Raw genomic sequence first — 21,349 nt, 5'->3', positions numbered from 1 at the left:
TAACTAATTCGTAAGTCCTCACACTGCCCTTATAGTCTCTTATCGAATCGATACAGAAGGGCGAGTATCTGCCCTAACTCCATATGTTTCGTTCCATCAGCCTCGCCTGGTGTGGACTCAACAGAATTTTTCGATTTTTGTGTTAAGCAAGAAGAACATTTTTTCCCAAATATAAAACTTAGCTTATAGTTTTGCGTGCCAAATTTTTAAAATTCAGAATTTACGTGAACTTTAAATTATCTAAAGGCTTTAGTATTCGAGTGATCATCGCTCGCACGTTATGCATACATTTGGGGGAAAATATGAAATAATCTTCGAACTTCATGTGAATTGGGAGGTGTTCTCCACAATCCGTTGGCATCTCAGGTCGTACAACCCACGGACATCAGTGAAATAATGTAGAAAATGAAAAATCTTTGAATTAGTTCCCTAATTTAGTTCAAAGAATGTGCTGAGAACGTTCACCTTGCACATGTTCAAAGTTAGTGCAGCGGGAAACGATCTTTGCATGTTCTAAGCACGTTCTATGCAAATTCATTGTGAATTAAGTCAACTCTGCACATACTTTGAAGTAATTCAAACTTAATTCTGCATACCCTTTCCCCACTGGGTATTAACATTAGGGTCCTCCAAAAATAATGTGCTCTGTTTAAAGTTTTCCAAGTGAACATGCATATTGAACAATCCACAGACATAGCATCACAGAATTCATTTACTAGCTACATGCTTGTCCTGATCTTCTGAAATTTTACTTCATTTCACAGATGCTTTTGCAAATTATTCACGTGATTTTTGCTTGTGGTACGGTTCACCATCACTTTTTCAACTTCTGATCACCTCAGTCTTCACATATTGGTTTAACGTTGTTATTCTTTAGATAATTCAACGAAATTTTAATTTCTGTTATAAAGGAAAGGCCGCGACTTTTGTTGTGATTTAGTAACAAAAAGAAGAGAATGCAAAAATTTCGATATTCTCTACTTAATTTGGCATTTAAAGATATTGACCCCTGATAATAACCAGAATGAGCGCCACAATGCAATTAAGCTTAAAACTGGCGTTGGATTGATTTTAAGATTTATTTAAAAACATTATATTTCAAGCGTCATAGCTATCATAAATCTCGTTCTCTACACAAATAATAATTATCGAATAAAATAAATGTAATGGGTCATTTTACACTCGCTTACCAAGTTTTTTTTTTGTTATCTTCGAAATTTACTCCATTTCTCGAACTTGATATATTCACCATTGAAATTGCACGTGCTCAGGGATGATGAATTCATAGAAAAGCTATCACTCCTAAAATTTAAAACTTCTAATTTTTTATGAGCATCCCTTGACTTTCAGATATAAGATATCCCTGTGCCGTGAATCACATGCTATTTCAGCATTTCCCCTGCAGCTGTATCCGCTACAGTGAATCACCAGTGCACTCATGATCGGATCAGGCCTGATGAGTCTGTTTGTCAATGTTTATTTATTTATTAATCGAAAAATCAATGGGAATTTTTTCTCTTTTCTATAGTGTTACGCATGCGAGTGAAACACGTCACTAAAACCGTATGCAGTACAAAATTGCCATTTATGTTCGATTAATCACAACCCTGTCATATATTTCAACTGGCGAGTTATAATCAATTTTATATTTATAGAGAATGTTTTAGCCAGTCAAAACAATTATATATGCATTTTTGTGGTCACTAACGTAAAAATGCTATAAAATACGAGGAAACCTTACGTTAATATTGCCTGCGCAATAGCACGGCAAACAATATTTTGCTTTGATGTTAATTGTTATTATTTGAATGAGTTCAAAGTTGAAGTCAGTATGAATTTATATTAAAGGTTCATTCTGTTTTCAGCATCATTGGATTTTATTATGTAAATTTTAAACTAAAAGTATCAAATATACAGCATTAGTGCATTCGACACGGGGTAAGGACGAGACCAAAATGATAGTTTGTCGCAGTGGCACATACGAACATATCCGTCAGTAGTAGTGGATACCGTATTCGAATTCTGGTGCCGAAAATAGACTGAATGTTTTCATTTTTTTACAAATAAGTATAATATTGATCGCGTTGTAATTTTTATTACTCTTTCTTTTGGCTGTTGCACATAGGCCGTACTAATTAATGCTGAAAAATTTCATATGCGTTAATGTGGTGTGTGTATGTTTAGCGATAAAGGAAATAAAATAACCGCAGCATCTATTTATATTTATAAATACTGCGTTCTTATCCATACAGATGATGAATAATATCATAACATGTGAGTGGTTTACTATCTAGCTATCAATCGGCTATCAGAAAGAATATCGAGGCAACATGATTTACCAAAAGTGTGGTGGATTGTTTGACCAGTTCTGAATTTTTTGCTCTCATCTAGTTCCTTTAAGAAATAAAATAAGATAATATCCATTAACGTGGGTCTTTCGTTTCGGTAATATTTTTCATGAAAGTATTATTATATTTTTCCACATGATTTGGCGAGGAAGTTTTTTTTTCACTCTATAATGGGTTTCAAGGCGGATTTTTGCTATTACTGAATTAATATTGGCTTTATTTTGTATTTTTTATTACTATAAGTAAGCACTGATCCGCGAAATTCGTGATATAATTTGACATCTATGGCATTACGTAGGCTTAAGATATCCTTGCTTGCTTCATTTCATGCACCCAAAGCTACAATTAAGTATTAGCGAGCTAAAGAAAGAGAGCTCTCTTCATGTGTATGCATTATCGCATGAACAATATTTTGCTTTGATTATAAAGACAATATGTTTTTTCCTTTCTGATGAAGTTGATAGATTTGCAAAAATCTTCTGACTAAAATTAATACAAATTAGTTATCTCAAGTCAAATGTAATATTTCACCTTGAGGTTCAATTTGATACTGATTATAAAAATATCGGCGCGTGTTTAGGAGGCTGTTTCCAATAAAAACTGCCTTTGTTTAGTTTATGTTTAGTGTTTTCCTGTTTTTATAAATCAGAATTGAAAATTAAAACAAATTTTTGAGTTGGATCGAATATATTTTCCAAGGAAAAAATAATTGCTAATGGCCTTTCCTTGTAACTCCATTGTCACACTGTCGACTGCACTCAGGGCAGCGTAACTGTTTATTGTGTGTGATAATTTGTTAACGTGCTACTGATATTTTTATTATTGGAAGTATCTTTTCTCCATAATTGATAAATCTGTGATTTCTTAATCTGTTTGACACCCGAATGCTTTGATACATTTTTATTTTGCGGCGAACTTTTTATAACGTTTGTATCTATCAACCTGAATTAAGTTTCTCAACCCTTTATCCATCGAGAAGACTTGCTTTCCATTAAAACGCGCATAAAATTATCCGAAGGCATATTGAGCTTACAATTGCAAACATGCAAACATCTCATAACCGTGCGTTTATCTCAAAGTCATTTCATATGCTATTGGGAAAGTATAAAAAGTATATATTCATTCAATCTTAAATATAAATTCAAGAATACGATTAAAATCTAACATGCATATATATGCCCACCTTGTCTGTTTTTTTCTTTTTTGGAATTAGTCAATTGTCTTATGGACTTCGTGGAGGATACTAATGAAAAGACAATGGGAAAAGGTAAAAGGTAGGGTCGTTAATTAGAATGGGGTGAAGTAATGAGACAGTCATCCTAGTGGGGGAAGCCGCGGAAAAAGAAGTGCTGCTCAAGCAAATATTTTTCCTCCTCAGCAATAAAAGGGATTGCGTCGCCTGGGAACAATGACGACATCTTTTTCCGTCAACTTAAAAGAGTCACCTCCTCATTTTCCTCTGGCCTTTCTTCCGACTCCACACATTCTCACGTATTTCGGTGCACGCATTTTATTCTCTCATGAAAAGTTCAAATGACGCTTCTGCCAAAAGCTTTAAACGTTCGCGATCAAATATCAATATGATACATTTCTTACTCATTAAAGTTTTGTAATGATTTGTAGTTAGACAATGTTCTCTAAAATGAGGAGAAAATTTTGGGCAGCTATAAAGACTTTGACCCAATTAAAGGATGGGTAATTATTGCTGACACTATAAAGTGAGAAGTAAACTGTTTTGAATTCATTAAAAACTAAGTCGCTTATTGAAAAAGAACTTTCACCCCATTGGTTGGTTCATTATAAATCGTTACATCTGAGAAAAGAAAAAAATTGATAGGGATGGATGAATTTTTGCAGTAAATATGGAATGATAAATGCAAGCAAATAATCCTAGGGTTCATTGCGGCATCTGTCCAGAATATTTTTAACGACTTGCTTTATAATGCTGTGAGCTTTAAAATGCACAAATGTGGCAGTATTGAAAACGCTTACAATAATACGAGTATATACGTTTTAGGCTTACAATTAGAGTTGCAAATATCGTATAGTTAATCTAAAGATAATTTAAAATTAATTCTAGATGGCATGGGAAAAATATTTTTAAAATACATTAATTCATTCGGAAAAATATAATCAAAATCAAAATGGTAGAAATATCTAATGGGGATTTTTTATTTTTCATATTGATTTTCCATCTGTCTCCTATCGCTCAGGTCTTTTGATTTGTATTGCTTGGAAAGGAAAGGTACATTTTTTTAAAAGATCTTCCTTAAAATAATCTTTGAGTTGAAATTGAAGAAGCTCGTTGAGCAAATTAAATTAGTGAAAGACCTATGTCGAGAGTAAATAAAAAAATGCTTTGTATATTATGAATATTGTTCGAAATTTCTTTTCTCTTCTCAGATATAAAAATCGCTAATTAACCGACCAATAGAGATGAAAAGTTGTTTTTCAATGAGCGACCAAGTCTTGAATGGATTGAAAACTGCGGCTTCACGCCAAGTATTAACCGATAAATTTCAAAGCTTATGAAAAGTTTTCTTTAACTGTGCAAAAACAAGAAAACACGTACTGTTTCTTACAATCGTCATTAGGAAGCGGCATTCTGTAAAAAGCTGTTATACACTTGAAGAGTTCATAAGAAAATCAATTACGGTCTAACGTGGGGAAGTCACTACATTATGTTTATGGTGCTGCAGAAATCTTGGGGAAAAGGGAGAAACAATTCAAACTGGAAAACTGGCAAACCAGCAATTGTGTATATATAGAAACTTCCCCATCTCTCTGAATCATCTTCCGCAATTTTTTAACATCGTATGATCTTAGGTTTTCCCGGCGTATCAGTTGCAGAAAAGTTTCTCGGGTTTTCCACCGGTTGATGTCGTCCATGTCTCCCGACGTTTCGATCCGCGACTTGCTGATCATCCTCAGGGGGATCTTCCGATCTTTTAACATGGTGTTTGCGAAATTGACTGATAAGCACGCACTCATCGTTTAATTCAAATTCAATTAAGATGAAAATGCGATTGTGCATTGTAAGTTGCCTATTACCTACATAGCAATCTTTGGAATCTGAATTAATGAAATCGACGAAAATTACGCGTGTAACTGAAATTTCATTTTAATCATAATTAATGTTTCTTTTCAACAAAAATTTCCATGCTGACCGAAAAAAATCAATGAAAATTTTGCTAATTTGTCCGGCTAGTCGAAACAGTGAAGCAAAAAACTCTACCAGAAGAGGTTGGTCGATCTAGAAAGAAAATTCAATGCTGTAATATCGATTATGATTGGGCAGTTTTTTTATTTGCTACTTTTATTTTAGAGAAAAACGTAGAAAAATGAGACTTTTACTCACCCTATCCGAATATCTCAAATGACATAAGTAGGGGCTCACTAACTGTCAGTATAAATTGCCTTTTACTATGCGAGCATTAATTTTTTATCGAATAATTCAATACGGTATTACCAGGTTTAATAGACTTTGGTACTGGCTTTCAGTGAATTTAAAGGGAATCGTTGTGCACATTGAAAGAGGTTGACAGAATTTTAAGACTTAAGATAGATAGAAAAATAGAACTGTCATGATAGTAGCATGAATTTTTGAGAAGAAATGATTTTAAATTTTTAATAGTTAATCATTAAACATAAGCCTTATAAATCAGCTTGGGTAAGAAAAAATGAAGTTGACTGGGATAAAATTAAATCCCTAATACTACATACATTATTCATTCCTCCCCCGTCAACATTTAAAGTCCGATAAAGTGGTTGACAGTAATTGTCGTATGACGAATTTTGTTAACCCATTATAACCCAATGTCGCTTTTAAGCTACATCAAAATGTATATATTTTCAGCTCTATACAGGAAAGATTTACACTACGTATTTTTTGTGCTGTAAGGTTGAATGGCGGAATGTGTAGATGCCACAATAATTATGATGGAGTAAAATGTTTTACATTTTAAAATGAAAAGTCTTGAAATTTAACTTCTCCCAGAAAAAGGTCTGGGTTAGAAAGGGTTAAGGGGAAACGAACGTGGATTTAAGGGAAGAAATAATTCTATTTTTAATAGGTTTAATTTTCAATTTGGCGTGTCCTATCTTTTGTATCCCCTTCTATGTTCTACCCTCACAATTGCTACAATTTCGTTCCATCCCATTCTACCTTGCAAATTCTCCTTCCCTCATCCGACTTTCACCCCCTCCTAACTCCTCTCCGGCAAGTGCATTCCTATCATTCCTCTCCTACCACTTTCGCCCCCCCCCCCTCCACCTTCCCGCGGTGTACCCTCAATCATTCCACATAGCTATTCATATTCCCTCATCTCACCCCTCTTACATTTCCCAATCAGCCAAAATTCACCCCATGTCATCAGAAAGAGAACATCAGCTAAAATAAACCAAGGATCCTTTAAAAACTGAACTAGATTCTTTCCGCCCCAACTGATTTCAAATTCCTCATGTATCTTGTGAAAATAGATTAAATGCATTCATACATTATCCGTAAGGAATTTAGTATGCATTATTGTTGAGAGCAGTGCTTTATATCTTAGATTTTGGGGGCCGGAAAACTTACTGCTCAAGCAGTCTCTGGCTTGGGAACGGTTAATTTGAGGAAAAAGCTTACATTTTTACGCTTCCGCGGAGGATATTAATGATTAAATCATAAATAGCCTCTAATTATGTAAGTTTCCTCCATTATATGTGAAGGTTATTACTAAAGTGACTTGCAGAACCAGAGAAACAAGATGCGACATCTGGTGTAAGGGTATTAATTAGGTTTAAGGGTATTAATTAATTCGGAGAGGTTATCGGGATATGAATAGTGCGCGTGCACCTTCGTAGACAACAGTTTCGCCGGTATTGCAGCTGGCTTCTTCAGCTCATTGAAGAGAAGAGTGGTGGTATCGACCCTCCTTTATGCTCATCCCTCCACAAAGATGAACACACGCTGTGCATATTCCGAAAACCTCTCCGCTGAATCGTCACCCTACCGTGAAAGCCTAAAGAAATATTAAATTAGATATTTTGCCTTAGAATTATATAAAATATAATTTCCTGGTTTGTGTCTGTGATGTTTTCTTTAAATATTGAATGACCTCTTTACAATCAATAAAACTAATGCTGAAGAGGCAATGTTGCCCTTAAAGGGGGGCTCAGTAACTGTTAGTGTAGAGTGTCGAACATTACTCTTCCATCGAATAATCCAATAATATATCAGGTCGTGATAGATTTTGGTGCGAGTTTTCAGTGAATTTGCTGGGAATCGTGAACAAATAGGAAGTTGATGGAATTTTAAAGACTCTTTAGGTATTTGAGGAAAAGAGAACACGTCGTTACATTATCATGAATTTTAGAGAAGAAATCATATTTTCTAATAAATAATCAAGTTTATCACTAAGTATAAGCCATAAAAAACCTATTTGGTTGAAAAAATATGAGGTTGACTAGGATATATTTTTATCCCTAACACCATAGACATTATTCATTACTATCCAGTCAACATCAAATGCTCAATGTAGTGGATGACAGCAATAGTTGCATGACGAATTTTGGTATGAGGGAGCGATTCAGCGAAGCATTACTCACCCGGCGTCATATTTTTATCAACGGCGCAGCGACAACTATCGGGCGACATTGGGTTTACTTGCCGGCGGATAGTAGGTATCGTTGACCTCGACACCGGAAGCGTTTCGGGCGGAATGGGGGAAATTTTTCAACCTGGATTTTCCGGACACGTGAGGGAAGAGCACGCGAATCAAAACATTCAGCTCATCTTTAAACCACAGGGTGACCCATTGGGCGTCGGTGAAGTCGACAATTCGTATATGTGCCATTCCCTCTCTGGTCCCACTTCCTTCTCCTCCCACCCCTCCCCTTACCTTTATAGTCCCCTCGTCTTTTATGAATAATGCCGGGGGTGGGAGGGCCATGGATGCCTTGGGTTCAATTCTCTTGGAATAAACTGAAGTCAGTTTAGAACTTCGAAGGAGAATTCGATAGAAGTGTCTAAAAAAATGACATTTCGCTATTAGGCGAGGATCCAGACAAGCGAAAGTCCAAATTTGGAAGAAAAGCTCCTAGGCAGTGGCGTAACTATGGGGGGGGGGGACGAGGGGATAGATCCCTCCCCCCCCCTCCAAAGGCTCAGAGAAACAAAAAAATATTTAAAACTATTGTCTAGTTTTGACATATAATAACTGCATCTGCTTAAAGTTAAATTTTTAGTGCCAAAATGATGTAAAATGTATCCTGGCATGTCATTTTTCAAAAATTTTCCCGGAAGCCCCGTTGCCTGGGGGGGGGGGGGGTCCCCACCTCACGTCCCTTCATCCTCCCCAAAGCATATTCCTAGTTTCGCCACTGCTCCTAGGATAACAAGAAATTATCTTAAGAAAACACGTTGACAAATCGGTGTGAAGTTTACAAAGTATAAATAATTTGTTATGAATCAATTTAATCAAAAAACGCTTGAAATTATTGATTATACTTTTTGTACCTCTCATCCGATGAAGTATAATCGGATACTTCAAATTTTTATGTTGTCGAATTTGAGAGAGTTTTAAAATTAAAGATATTCGTATTTTTCACGTTTCGCGGCGAAAAATCGACAGCCCTAACCCTTTCGCAGACAAGTTCATTACGTCAGGAGCTCATGTCGTGCGTATCTCCACTTCTCAGCTTCTCCTCGGTCTTGCTCGTCGGCCTTTCGCTTTTCGATATTACTTGCTTTTATGATTGACTCCCTCCCTCAATGAAAGGTTCTCCCTAATCGACTGAATGAAGTGGCGGCAACATTCCCGTTTTCTTATTAAATTTAAAAGAAAATGACTGATAGGGGAAGATTTTGTCCTTCGCCACTTAAATTAATAATGGCATGTAATAGAGGACAAATGGAAGAGGAATCGGTTCCTCTCGCTGAGGTTTGATTTTTGCTGCCGCTTTGAACGCATTTCAATTGGTTTTCAAAAATCTCGATGTTGCAGGCGATGAATGCAGATCGATCTATTTATTCCGAATAATTTTTATTTATAATCGCGAAATTTATGAGTTTGTTGGATCATATCATCACGAGCATAAATTTCGGTTAAAATCCCTGATTGTAAATTATTTCTTCGTTAAGTTCGGATCGCCTTGCCTGTGGCGACGTGAGTGGCGAATTTTGTAAACCCATTTGATCGCGTGATAGGTGGCAGCACATCTTTATCTGCAAGATACCATACAATCCACCACCAGGGTGTGTGGCTCGGAGTTACAGGTTATTCCGTACCAGTCATACAGTTCTCATCCTAGCCTTAATCAGAAATGCACTCTTTCGCCAGACACAGACCAAGTAAGCACACAAGACAGCGACACTACAAGCTACCATACAAATAATAATATTATTTAGTAGAATAAAAACAAAATGTTAACGTATCAAGTGATTTATGCACGAGTTAGAACATGCCAAAAAGCTCTTGCAGATGGTATTTACGAATATAATAAGCTATTAAATATAAATGTGGAGCATATTTCACCAAGCTGCGTCAAGCAACCCTAAGGAAAAATTATCGTAAAAATTATGATCCATTATTGTATGCGGGAAATAGAACATCTAAAATCTATCGGTTCTTCAGTCTGTTTCCGTGATCCAATCATTGTGATAATTTCTACCATTACCATGCACTTAGGCACTCACAAAATATCTTGAACATCAGGCAAACAGTATTTCACCTGAAATTCCCGCAAAAGTTTTAAGCGGTCGTCTGAAGAATCCTTTGTTGTTAAAGTCGTGGTAATACACTTCATTCATGGAAACAGTTATAAACATTTCACGCCAATGGGGAAAGATGTTGGTTTATAATAACTTATTTTTTCGCTCCAACCTCCTAAAAAGAGAAATAAAATTGGTCGCTATCTTTTCCCTTTCAATTCGTCCTCCCTCCTCCCCCTTCCTCCGGCCATCATTCCAGTCGTCGGTCCGCGGGCCTCTCTCTAATGCCTGGAATTCGCCCGCCTTCGCGTGTCCCAACCTGGCCCAAAGTTCCTTTACGCTCAAGTCAGCCTCCGCCGGACTGCTCATTCTTCGTCCTCCTAAGCACATTCCTTCAATCTCGCGGTCACGTGCCGATTCCTCCACCTCTTCCCAATACCCCCCCTCCTTCTTCGATTCTTCCTCCTCCCAATGCCTCTCCTCCTATCCCCTCCCTCCCTTCTCCCCTCTCTCTGCGATCACACCTGTTGCACATCAGAATTCTCGCTATTTTTTTTTGTCACCAGGGGAGAATTGATAAGACGCGCAATGAAAAGTTTTTTTTTTCTGCGAAAGGGGCAGGTACGATTTTAGGGACACGTCATTCGTCCAACGCGGACATCCCAATGATTCTTTCATTTTCCGTTTTTTCTCTCCAGCATCTTCTGCGTCTTGTTTTTACGAACGTAGCCGATTGGATGCTTATAATATGGCTACAAATCATGTCTACGTAATAACCTGATAGCCTGAACAGGTTTTTTCACCAACATGCTATCAATAACAATAAAGATTCAAAAGCTTATTTTCCCTTTAATTCTTCTCGAATTAGGAATTGAAACCTTTTCCAGAGGATCCTATAACCAAGCCAATTATCATATTATAGATCTATTTCCTAAACCGTTTCACAAGCTGCTATCAATACTAAATTATTTTGTACGGAGGAAAAGCATTTTAGCTTCATTATGCCTATTGTACTCTAAATTAATGTCGTCCATGTTTCCCTTTTTCTTTGACTAATTTATTAAAAACTATCAGTATTGATTATCTTTAAGCTGGGTTAATATGTCGAAGTTGACTGCCATTGTAATCGATAGGTAAGTAAGCATCGCCTGTGGCAATTGATGATTTCACAACGCAGGCAAAGAATATAATTAGGGATTGATTTTTTCAAATTATTACTTATTTGGGATCGGGAATACCCAAAAATTGATTGAATTTTCTCGCAAAGAGGAAGGGATAAATTTTTTCGCCTTCGGAACTTCCCCTTCTATTTTTCTAACAACCTCATTCCTAAGCGCACTCATGGGACACTTCTTAGAAGAGAGCAAGAAAAAAGTCAAGTAAGGTAAAAAATAGCCGATTCCACATAAGAAGTGTGAGTACAACTTATTGTATGAATGCACCAATTAATAGAATATGTATATCACTCAATACACTTTCAAGTGAATTAAATATTCGGAATTATAAGTTTATACAGAATTATGCATATGAAATTTAGCCGGCCCTGGCTGTTTTGTTGATTAATTTTACTAGAAGTGTATTAAGTAATACTTTTGCATTATGATTGTAATTGATATTATTTTGAAAATAGTTTACCCTATTATTGTGTCTTCGTGTTGGGTGAAATTGAAATTATTAAATAAATAATAAGTTAAAAAAATAATTGTAGCAATATATGCTACCACCATTACACATGATATTAGACGCATCGATGAATAATCATGATTATCAACACCAATCCCATCGCGCGGAGGTCATGAGGTAATATTCGGAGTCACCTGCAAGATATCCCCCTGGCAAAAATCCTAGAGTTGGCCCGCAGGGTTATGTATTATTATTATTAAAGTATTCTACCGATTAAGGTACAATTCTGGTAAGAATTCTGGGATCCTCCCTCCCCATCAACCACTTCCCACTTCAATTCATAATAAGGCCTACACCCTTTTATTCTATCCAAAAATCCTATTCTTTTCTTCCTCTCCCTCGTTTACCTAACATTCTACCCTCTAACACTGTTTTCAACATCCCCTCCCCGCTAAGTACTCGCTCCATCAATACCTTCTGTCTCCTCCGCATCTCATCTAAAAGCTGCCTCTCCTCAACCACCATGTCCAGCACTTCATCGTTCCCCCTCCTCTCCGTCCACTCCACCTTCTCCATTTTTCACCACACCCATATCTCGAATTCCTCCAGTTTTTTCTCATCCTCCTTCCTAAGTGTCCACGTTTCTGCACCGCAAAGCGCTACACTCCAGATCAGACTCTTCACTTACCTTTTCTTTAAATTCTAACATAGCGAACCTCTCAGAAGCTCCTTCCTGTTCATGTCCACCCCTCTTTGAAATTATTAAATTTCGCGCCTCCGCGCGATGGGATGTGTGTTGGCTATCATGATTATTCATCGATGCGTCGGATATCATGTGTAGTGTTGGTAGTATATCTTGCTGCTATTATTTTTTTAATTTATATTTGCTAATGCAATTCTCTTGCTGATGTCCTTACTTCTGTAGCAGGGTTATGTAGATATCGTCGTTTTTCAAACCACCTTCTGAGGGTACGGATAACTACTATTACCATCCAGAAACGGGATAACTTTTTTTCACTTCATATGGAATGCAGCAAATTTTTTTCTACTAACCCTTCCCGAAATCTCGCTCATCCCGCCGTTGCTGTTTTCCTCCCCTCACGACAGGGAAGCTGTGAGGCAAAAAACTGATCGGCATTCATCACGTGGAGACCACGTGACTCCACGCGATGCGTCGGTTTTGCGAATGGCGAAGGTGGGGATGAGCGTTGCGATTTGCGAATGACGCGACGGGTGGATCTTCCTTGATAAATGAGAGTCTGGTGTCCTCCTTCGCAACGACTCGCCCGGGCTCTTAGACTTTCTTATTTTTCTATCGCGTGGCCCGAGTGCTGAGGATCGTCGCCCTTTTCCCTGTCCCCTGAGGCCGCGTGGATTTCCGGCGGATATTTTTCATGTTTTTTTCTTCTTCGACGCTTGATTCCCCGGTATGATTCACTCTCATAGTCATTCGTATGTGTCGGCTGGCTTTCTCAAATGAGACAGGGTCGAGAAGGAGGGCAATGACTGTGATAGAAGTGAATGTCTCTCTCCGCTGCCAAAATATTCTTCTGGCTCCGAAGTTTAACTCATGACCTCCGCCCGATGAGATACGTGTTGGTTCCTCTAAGATTCTGCAACCTTTAACTGTGGATATAGAAGAGGAAATGATGCCAAAGGAAATGGTAATCCATTAGAGGGTCGGGCTTCATGTATAGTTGTCAAAAAAGAAGGCACCGTCGCTGAAAGTTTCATGTAACTTCAAAGAGAAAAAGAGTTCGCGAGATCAACTACTAGAAGTAACATGGTGTCTTCCATATGAAAACTCCTGGATATCTGGAAAATCGTGGTGCTTCACCGAATCGGAAAAAATCAGGAAGTTCAATTATAATATGGGCTGTTCTTACCATGTACAACCATATATCGATTAACAAACTCAATGCATTCTGAGAAATTTGAGGGATGAGAACTTGATTATAATTATTAGCATTGGTAGGCACCATAAAACCAGGAGTAACTGGATAATTTGCTCATTTTGGCTGGAAATGAGATTAGACTGCTCCATATTCATTTATCTTTTTCCATATTGCGGGAAATTCAATGATTATATTTTTAACCTTATGCTTTCTGTCTTAATTTGCGATCTTAGAATAGCTAACGCGATTCGAATTCAATTACAGCATTAGTTCGCTAGTAACTGAAGCATTAGTATGGTGAAATATTAGTCTTTTAATCTACCGTAAAGCTTTCGGTATCTATAGTTTCGGTTTTGTCACTGTAACATTTGTGTCCTTGTTGTGATCAGTATTTTTATTATTCTTAGAACTGCATCGTACTAATTATTCCTATGAGGGCTCATCAATCAGTCTCAATCGGGATATCTTCCCGGCATATTGCTAATTTAAATCACAATTTATCACTTTGAAACTTGCAGGCAATAAAGAGTGTAAGTTTATAAATATTTTCTTCTTTAACTTAGAAAAAATACCTTTCACAACGTTAGAAAATACTGAAATAAAATTTTGAGATACAGTGAAACATTGACTAGGTTCTTCTTAATTCATCATGAATGGTGGCTTTGGCATAGGGTGTACAAGGTTTTTCAGGATTCTAATCGAGTGACAAGTTCTATGGCTGACGACATCTCAGAAGGCCACTCGATCGCTCCCTGTCATCGGTATCTGAACGTTCATGACAGGGTCAGTTTTAAATGAGGAATTTGCAACGAAAAAAGGCCGGTTGTGCGGGAATGACGCGAAGTCATCTCAAGCAAAAATACTGATTTCCAAATCAGTGGCGCAACTAGGACTTGACTTTGATTGGGATGACTTGACTTCGATGCATCAGATTGAATAGCATATCACCCGGGATAATTACACACGACATTTTGCTTTAAAACATGAATTTTTTGGCTCTTGACGGAGGGATTCTATCGCCCTCACCCCCATAGTTACGCCACTGATTCAAAATTATTTTTAGAAACTTTGAATGGAAAGCCTAATTTTTCTTGCTGTCAATTGATGAACAAAAAAATTGTAGAGCTTTTGACATTCAAGCGAGGATGAAATTCCCTTCTTTTCTCTTAGGAATATTTTTTTTAACCGCTCAGCGAGGAGTGCGAAAATTGTGAAGTCGAGGACATGAGGGAGCGGCACCACACATTGAATAAAATTGCGTCGGGTCATGGACCTCTGGCTCCCCACATCCCAGACCCTGCCAAGAGGCGCCACGGGGCTGTCCGGCTCCCGTCAATCACTCCACCAGTGGGCCCCACGCGCTGCAGAGGCGAAAGCCATTTCCCATCCGCGCTCACGTTTTCGTATACATATTTCCGTTTTACCATCTATGCATCCCATGCCACTGCCATATCTCCCCCTTCTCTCTCTCTGTCCGCACAGCCTACATTTAGCCTAATGGCCACTTCACCAGCCCATCTTGTCACCCTTCCTTCTCCTTCCAGTCACCTTAATGGCATTCCCCGTCCCAACTATTCCCCAAAAACTCTCCTTGCATTATCTCTCCTCCTTGTTTCCTTTGCTACCAAGCATTCATCTGCTCTCTAGTTGCATACTATGCCTCTCTACCTCACCAATTCCTTTTCTTCCCACGAATGCCATAAGGGGCCTTCGTTTTCAGCCCTCCTTACCCTTTACGCGGGCAGGTACGCGCACACATTCATGTCATTAGCCTTGAAAACCCTTCGCGCTCTCTTCCGAATCCTAGGAAACCAGCGAGCTTTTCCAGGAATTCTGGCGGGTTTTCTCGGAAATTCCACCCCACCCTTCTCCGAGGAGGGCTCGGGTCTTTTGTCTTCCCTTTGTCACTCTTCCACGGTGTCCGCGGGAGCGTCTTTGGGGAAAACCCTACATCCTTAGCTCCCACGTAGTACGTGCCCGCACGGCAGGCGACGGTCCCTAATGTCTTTTCGTGGTCATTACCTCCGTCCAGACGTGCCGGGGTTAGGGTTGTCGCCGCCGCGGGTTGTCTCCCTGGGGCGTTGCCCGGCGACGCCAACGGGGGGGTTCGCTGATTGTTTCGTGATGGGGGTGGCATGTTTCGGTGACCCAAGAAGGCGCTTATTTGGCTATTTACATCCGCGAGTGGCCCCACGAAAAATCTGGAAATCCTGAGATTATGGCCATTATTTTTGTTGCTCTGTTACATCATATCCTGGAGGAGAGATGAGCACGTTGCGTCTTCATAAAGCAGTATTCTGTGTGGGAAAAACTTCGGAAGTACTTCGCAAAAGTATTTTTGTAACTTATCGTTATCACCAATATAAATCTGACTGTGTGCTATTCTGACCATTCTGTTTTCAGCGTGTCCAAAGGCTTTAGCGTGCTTGAGTCCAGGATCTGTTGGTCAGCAACCAAACGCTGCGGCCACTAGGCCACTACGACTTGTTTTCGTACATTTCAAACTATTATTGATTTATGTGCACTTCATAGTTATAAAAAAATATAACAATAGACGAAACTCGTACACATGTGTGCAGGTGATGTGAGCTCCCACCAGCCATGCACCGTCCATGCATCACAAGACTATATCACGAATAATAATCTTAAATTGAAATCAACATATTTTTAAACGGTTGTAAATTAAAATATGTTTACCTGTCAAGGCGGTGAGTGGTTTAAATGGTTTTCCGCGAACAAACAAAGGTTTTACTACATTTTAGCAGGGTGTAACTTTCTAAAGGTATACTGCTACGAAATGAATGTAAAAGAATACGATAAATATGATGAGGAAAATAATAAAGGATCGCTATTTTAGAAAGATTTCTAAAAGATAAATGGGTCATTACTGAATGGACATAGACAGCAAATTTTAGTTCTTTGATAGCTACATCTAGTGTTTGTGGGAGAGCATTTAACCAGTGTTATCGGCTAAGTCAGGGCTGTTTCCCTATAGTCGAGCGCATGTGTGGTTTCTACCTTCCTGGCTTCCACTTTTGATTTAGTCATGACGTCGCAGTATTAATTACACTTTAAAAATGTTTCTTGTGTCTGAATATTTTGTGATGCTAAAATTCTTTCGAAAACCTTTACGCCTTGAAATGAAGTTTTCTGGCGTCTCTCATTTCTTGTCCCAATGAATTATGTAATATTTAATTAATCTTATTTTAGCCTTGCAAAGAAAAAAACATGTGAAGTGGGTAAATGTAAGCATTCAGCATGAGCTCATGAAATTATAGACTGCACATTTTACGCCAATTATATGAATATGCTAAATTTCTTCGCTAGCATCAAAAAGCTTCTATTCCGTCTATTTTCGACTATAGCATATTTATTCACGCACAGTGATTCTGTAACGCTTGGATTCCTATTCTGTGCCTTACAAAATCTGATACTGGCTATATAACGGAGTCGCAAAGTGCATAAAAAATGAATGCTCATTAACAATACCCCGTAAAAGGTGAGGTTATTAGCTGAGGGACTACTAACAGTCACGTGAAGTAATATCTTAGATTATTCATGGAAATCAGACAGTGTAAACTAACACTGTAGACGATAAATCATGGCCAGAGAGTTTGTTCCATAACGAGAAAATTTACCATCTAATTTTGCAAACTTCTTTCATGAAGTTCCGTGGACGTATGCTGAAATGTTGCTGTTCGTGATTAAGAAGTTGCGTATTAGCTATACAATCGTGCGAAAGATCCACAGAGAAAAAATCATCCGCCTTAACCGGGACCGGGATCCCGGTCAAGGCGGATGATTTTTTCTCTGCGGATCTTTCGCACGATTGTGCATTGCGGGTGACTCCCATTAAAGTTATCAGCGCGGCTAGTCCCGGTGTACTAAAAATAATAGATATACGTTTTCTATTAAAAATAAATAATAATAGGGTGTTTTTAATTATAACTTTATGACGAATGTGGCGGATTATTGTCAAAGTCATACCGTATACCATCAGCTGACCGAGCGTCAATATTTTCTTATCATTAATTTCATCACGGAAAACATATTTTCGCCCAGAAATCAGTGTGAAATCCGCCACCGCGTACGCGGCAAGTTCGTAGAAAAAAAGGATTTTTTCTGCGGATAACTAACCTTTCTGATATGTATTATCTGACGCATTAAAGCCTTTGGCTTCTATCGCCGTTCTCAAACGATTTTTCACATGTTTTAAAGTGAAAATGGAGTGTCTGTGTTCGCGATAGTGAATGCGAATTTCTCTTTCCATATCGCGTCCCAAGTGTCGACGAGCCATAATGAGACAGGGTCGCGAGCGAGAAGGCCGGGGGGTGTGTAAAGCAATCAGAGGAAAAATAAAAAAAATAAACGGCGAGTGAGGAGAATATCGCCGACTTCGCACGAGCATGGAAGTGGATTTTTATCTCTCAGCGGCGAAAAAAACACACACACAAAACCACTCGTGTACTCAAACGCCTGCAAACAAAAGAGAGACGGCGACAATCGCTTAACCAGTGCTCGAAATCTGTCTCCACACAATGCACCACCCCCCCCCCTTTTTTGCACCTCTCTCTCCCCCTAGCCGAAGGAACAAAACATGTCGTAAAAAAATAAAAGAGTTTAATTATGTGTACGAGTTTGTACAAAGTTGGCCGATGGAACCGGGCGAAAGCGGATGTGCGTACGAGGAGGAATAAAAGGAATCGCCGACCGGTTCGCGGCGGCAACAGTATAGTGCCGACTCGTCAGTTTCTCAGGGGGTGTGAGTCAGCGTTGTCTCAAGACGCCGGCATTGTAAGGAATCCGCCGTTTTTCGACGGAAGGGCGCTTATAGATGGAGGCGTCGCGTTCGAAGGCGATCGGAGAGAGACCTAGAGAAGGGGTGGTGATGACGTGGGTGAGTGGAGGTGGACAGAGGGAGGATAAAGACAGTGGTCAGCGCATTTTGCGAGAGGTCTTGGAATTAGTGGGGTGAGGTGTAAAAATGGGAAGAAAAGAAGGTGGGGTGGGGGAGGAGCGTGGGAGGAATTGGACGTGCAATCGAAAGGGAGCAAAGGTCTTAACCGCGCACATATCGCAATGGGAATTTGCTTATTGTGTCGCGAGGGGAGCAGGAGGAGGGAAGGGGGCGAGGCGTGCCCGGTCTAAATACAATGAGACGGAGGGACGGAGACAGGACACATAAATGCATAAAAGGAATCGCTTGCGAAACGGTGAGCGTTTCACTTTTTTTCGGCGTCGACCATTATCGAAAGGTTTAACCCCATCAACAATGACCGTTGAAGTATGAGTGAGCTTTTGATGCTGCATTAATTGTGCTCACTTGTATGCTAATCGTCGATGAACGCCTAAGCGCGACGTCGAAAACGAATGACTCCTAATCGAAAATATGAACTTTGAATCATAACCTTTAATTCAAGACTCTGTGATATTAGTGCTTTCAAAAAGCTTTTTGGTCATGAATTAGTTGACAGTGACAAAATTGAGAGAACCTAATAATTATGGTAGAAACTATCTGTTTTTAATTTTTTTCCAAGAAATTTTTGTTCAAATCTGAATTGAAAGGAGAATCGTAATTAAGTAATTATAACGTTTCAATTTTTGTTAGTGACGGAATGCTTTGGGTAATTTGATACAGTGGCGGTATGATAGAAAATTTGTGAATTCTCGCGTAGTTTTGTGGACCTTTTGGACCCTTAAACATTAAAAAGGCTGTTTAATAACGTGCATGCTTTAAGGAATTCATCAAAAACTTTTATTATCATCTTAGTAATATTTACGTAAAATAATATTTCGAATGTGCTTTTGGGTATCAACTCACAATAGTGTCTAGATGTAAATAAATTACCATTTAAAATCTCGCATGCGTGGATCATAGTCACTCAGTAATTCGACTCGAAGACTCGTTTGGATAAGTGAGGGTGGAACCTTTGGTAAGTGCCGAAGACTTTACTCACTAGGCTCATGCGCTATTCATTGGTAAGAGTACAATTAAAAGTTTCGTCTTTGTTTTTTTAGTAATCTTTGTATATTCTTACACTAGCTCAAGAGGATTGTATTAATTATCTTTTACTTAAGTGGTCATATCTGGTAGTTACGTAAACGCGGCATTTTTACGTTACCTTGACCTCCAGAGGCCCATGATTTTAGGTTTTTGGTCTTCAAAAATATCATATCCACATATCCATAGAAAGTGGCGAACACTTTATTCAACGAATGACCGTACTTGTCAAAGTATTGTATCAAATTTTTATAACTATAGATAAAGTTAAAAAAAATGACTTTCCCTGTCAAATTCAGTCAATAAGACATTATGAAATACTAGGAGAAAAATTACTTTACGAGAATAGGGAAATCACCGCAGAATCCAGATAAAATAAACGTCCGGCCGGAGAGGGATTTCCAACGGGGAAAAAAAGGGGTGTGGTGACAGGGAATGAGGGCTGATAAGATAAAACAGGGCGAGGATGGGAGTGGACGATGAGGGAGGGAAAGATTTGTGACTGGTACAGGAAAAACAAAAGTAGGAAGAGATTGGTAGTTTTCCTCTTTCCTGTGCCGGGGATACTCTTTTTTGCAGATAATATTTTTTTTCACGATAGGGGGTTTTATCTACGTCACAAATTTGAACATAATTTTTTGTAACAAACTTGATATGAGCTTATTTCTAGGTGAAGCAGAGTGAAATTAAAGTGATCACTAATGAAATTACTCCAAACGTAGTTAAAGTCAGGCTGTTATCTCTGCGCCAAATTGATTTCCGTGGTATCACAAAGTGGGTAAGGAAAGAAAACATGCCATATTTGTGTGCTTATGTTTCCTTTCACCATGTTAAAATGCTAGAATTATGATGCAAGTGAACTAGCTTACCCTAAGAAGGCACTCGTGTGAGTGAAACAAAAGTGAAATACTAAAGAGCACATCTCAAGGAAAATAAAAAACTTCATTGTTCACACAAGTCAGTAGGAAAATAATCTTTAACAATGAAAGACACTTCTAGGCACTGTGCCCAGAAGAATCTGTGAATTTTTAAGAAAGTACTTGTAAAACTTTTTCTCTTTTTTGCATTAATGAGTTCATCCTTAAAAATTTTCTTTTTCGTTTCCATATATATTTTTATCGTGAACCCAATTATTTTTAATATCACCCGTTTTCAACTTCAACAATCCCTCTTCCAGATGAACACACATTTATAAATTTCTTCCTTTTCCTCGAATCAATATATAGTCCACACCTGCCTTTTGTTTTGTTGGTAGATGCCTCCGTTTGATTTAATCACTAAGTAATAACTTCGGTAGTGCCGGCAGAGTAACGTGAATTTCACTTGGGTTTAAAATGCATCGTTTCTCTCTTCTTGCGAGAAAATGACCAAGGTAGCAAACATAGAGTGATTGATTCGCCAGAAGAAACTTCGCGAGTTTATGGCTACACCTGCAAATGAAGCTCGAAGGTATGCTCAGCAAAGGCTGGCTCTGAATTTAACGAGATGTCCCCGCGATAGACATCCTCCATTTCATTTTCCCCGGAAGTATATGGTCTCCAACGAACCTTACGGAATTCTTGCCAGGAATGTCCAAAAAAATTGTAATCACCGAGCTATAGATCTTTTGGTCACCTTGCTGATGGGGACCGAAATGGTTTCCTTGAATTTCTTTGCTAAAGGAGGACAGTCGTCGAGTCGTCTGAAATGGGTTCCCAGAAATTACCCTCCTTCCCTAACTATTGAGTCCACTTCCTTGTCCACGACTCGGTTTGAATTTGACTTCTCAAGCTACTCTCAGCAAAGGAGT

The sequence above is a fragment of the Ischnura elegans genome, chromosome 3 (assembly GCF_921293095.1).
Source record: "Ischnura elegans chromosome 3, ioIscEleg1.1, whole genome shotgun sequence".
In the NCBI taxonomy this organism is placed as follows: Eukaryota; Metazoa; Arthropoda; class Insecta; order Odonata; family Coenagrionidae; genus Ischnura; species Ischnura elegans.
This window is presented reverse-complemented; position numbering follows the sequence as displayed.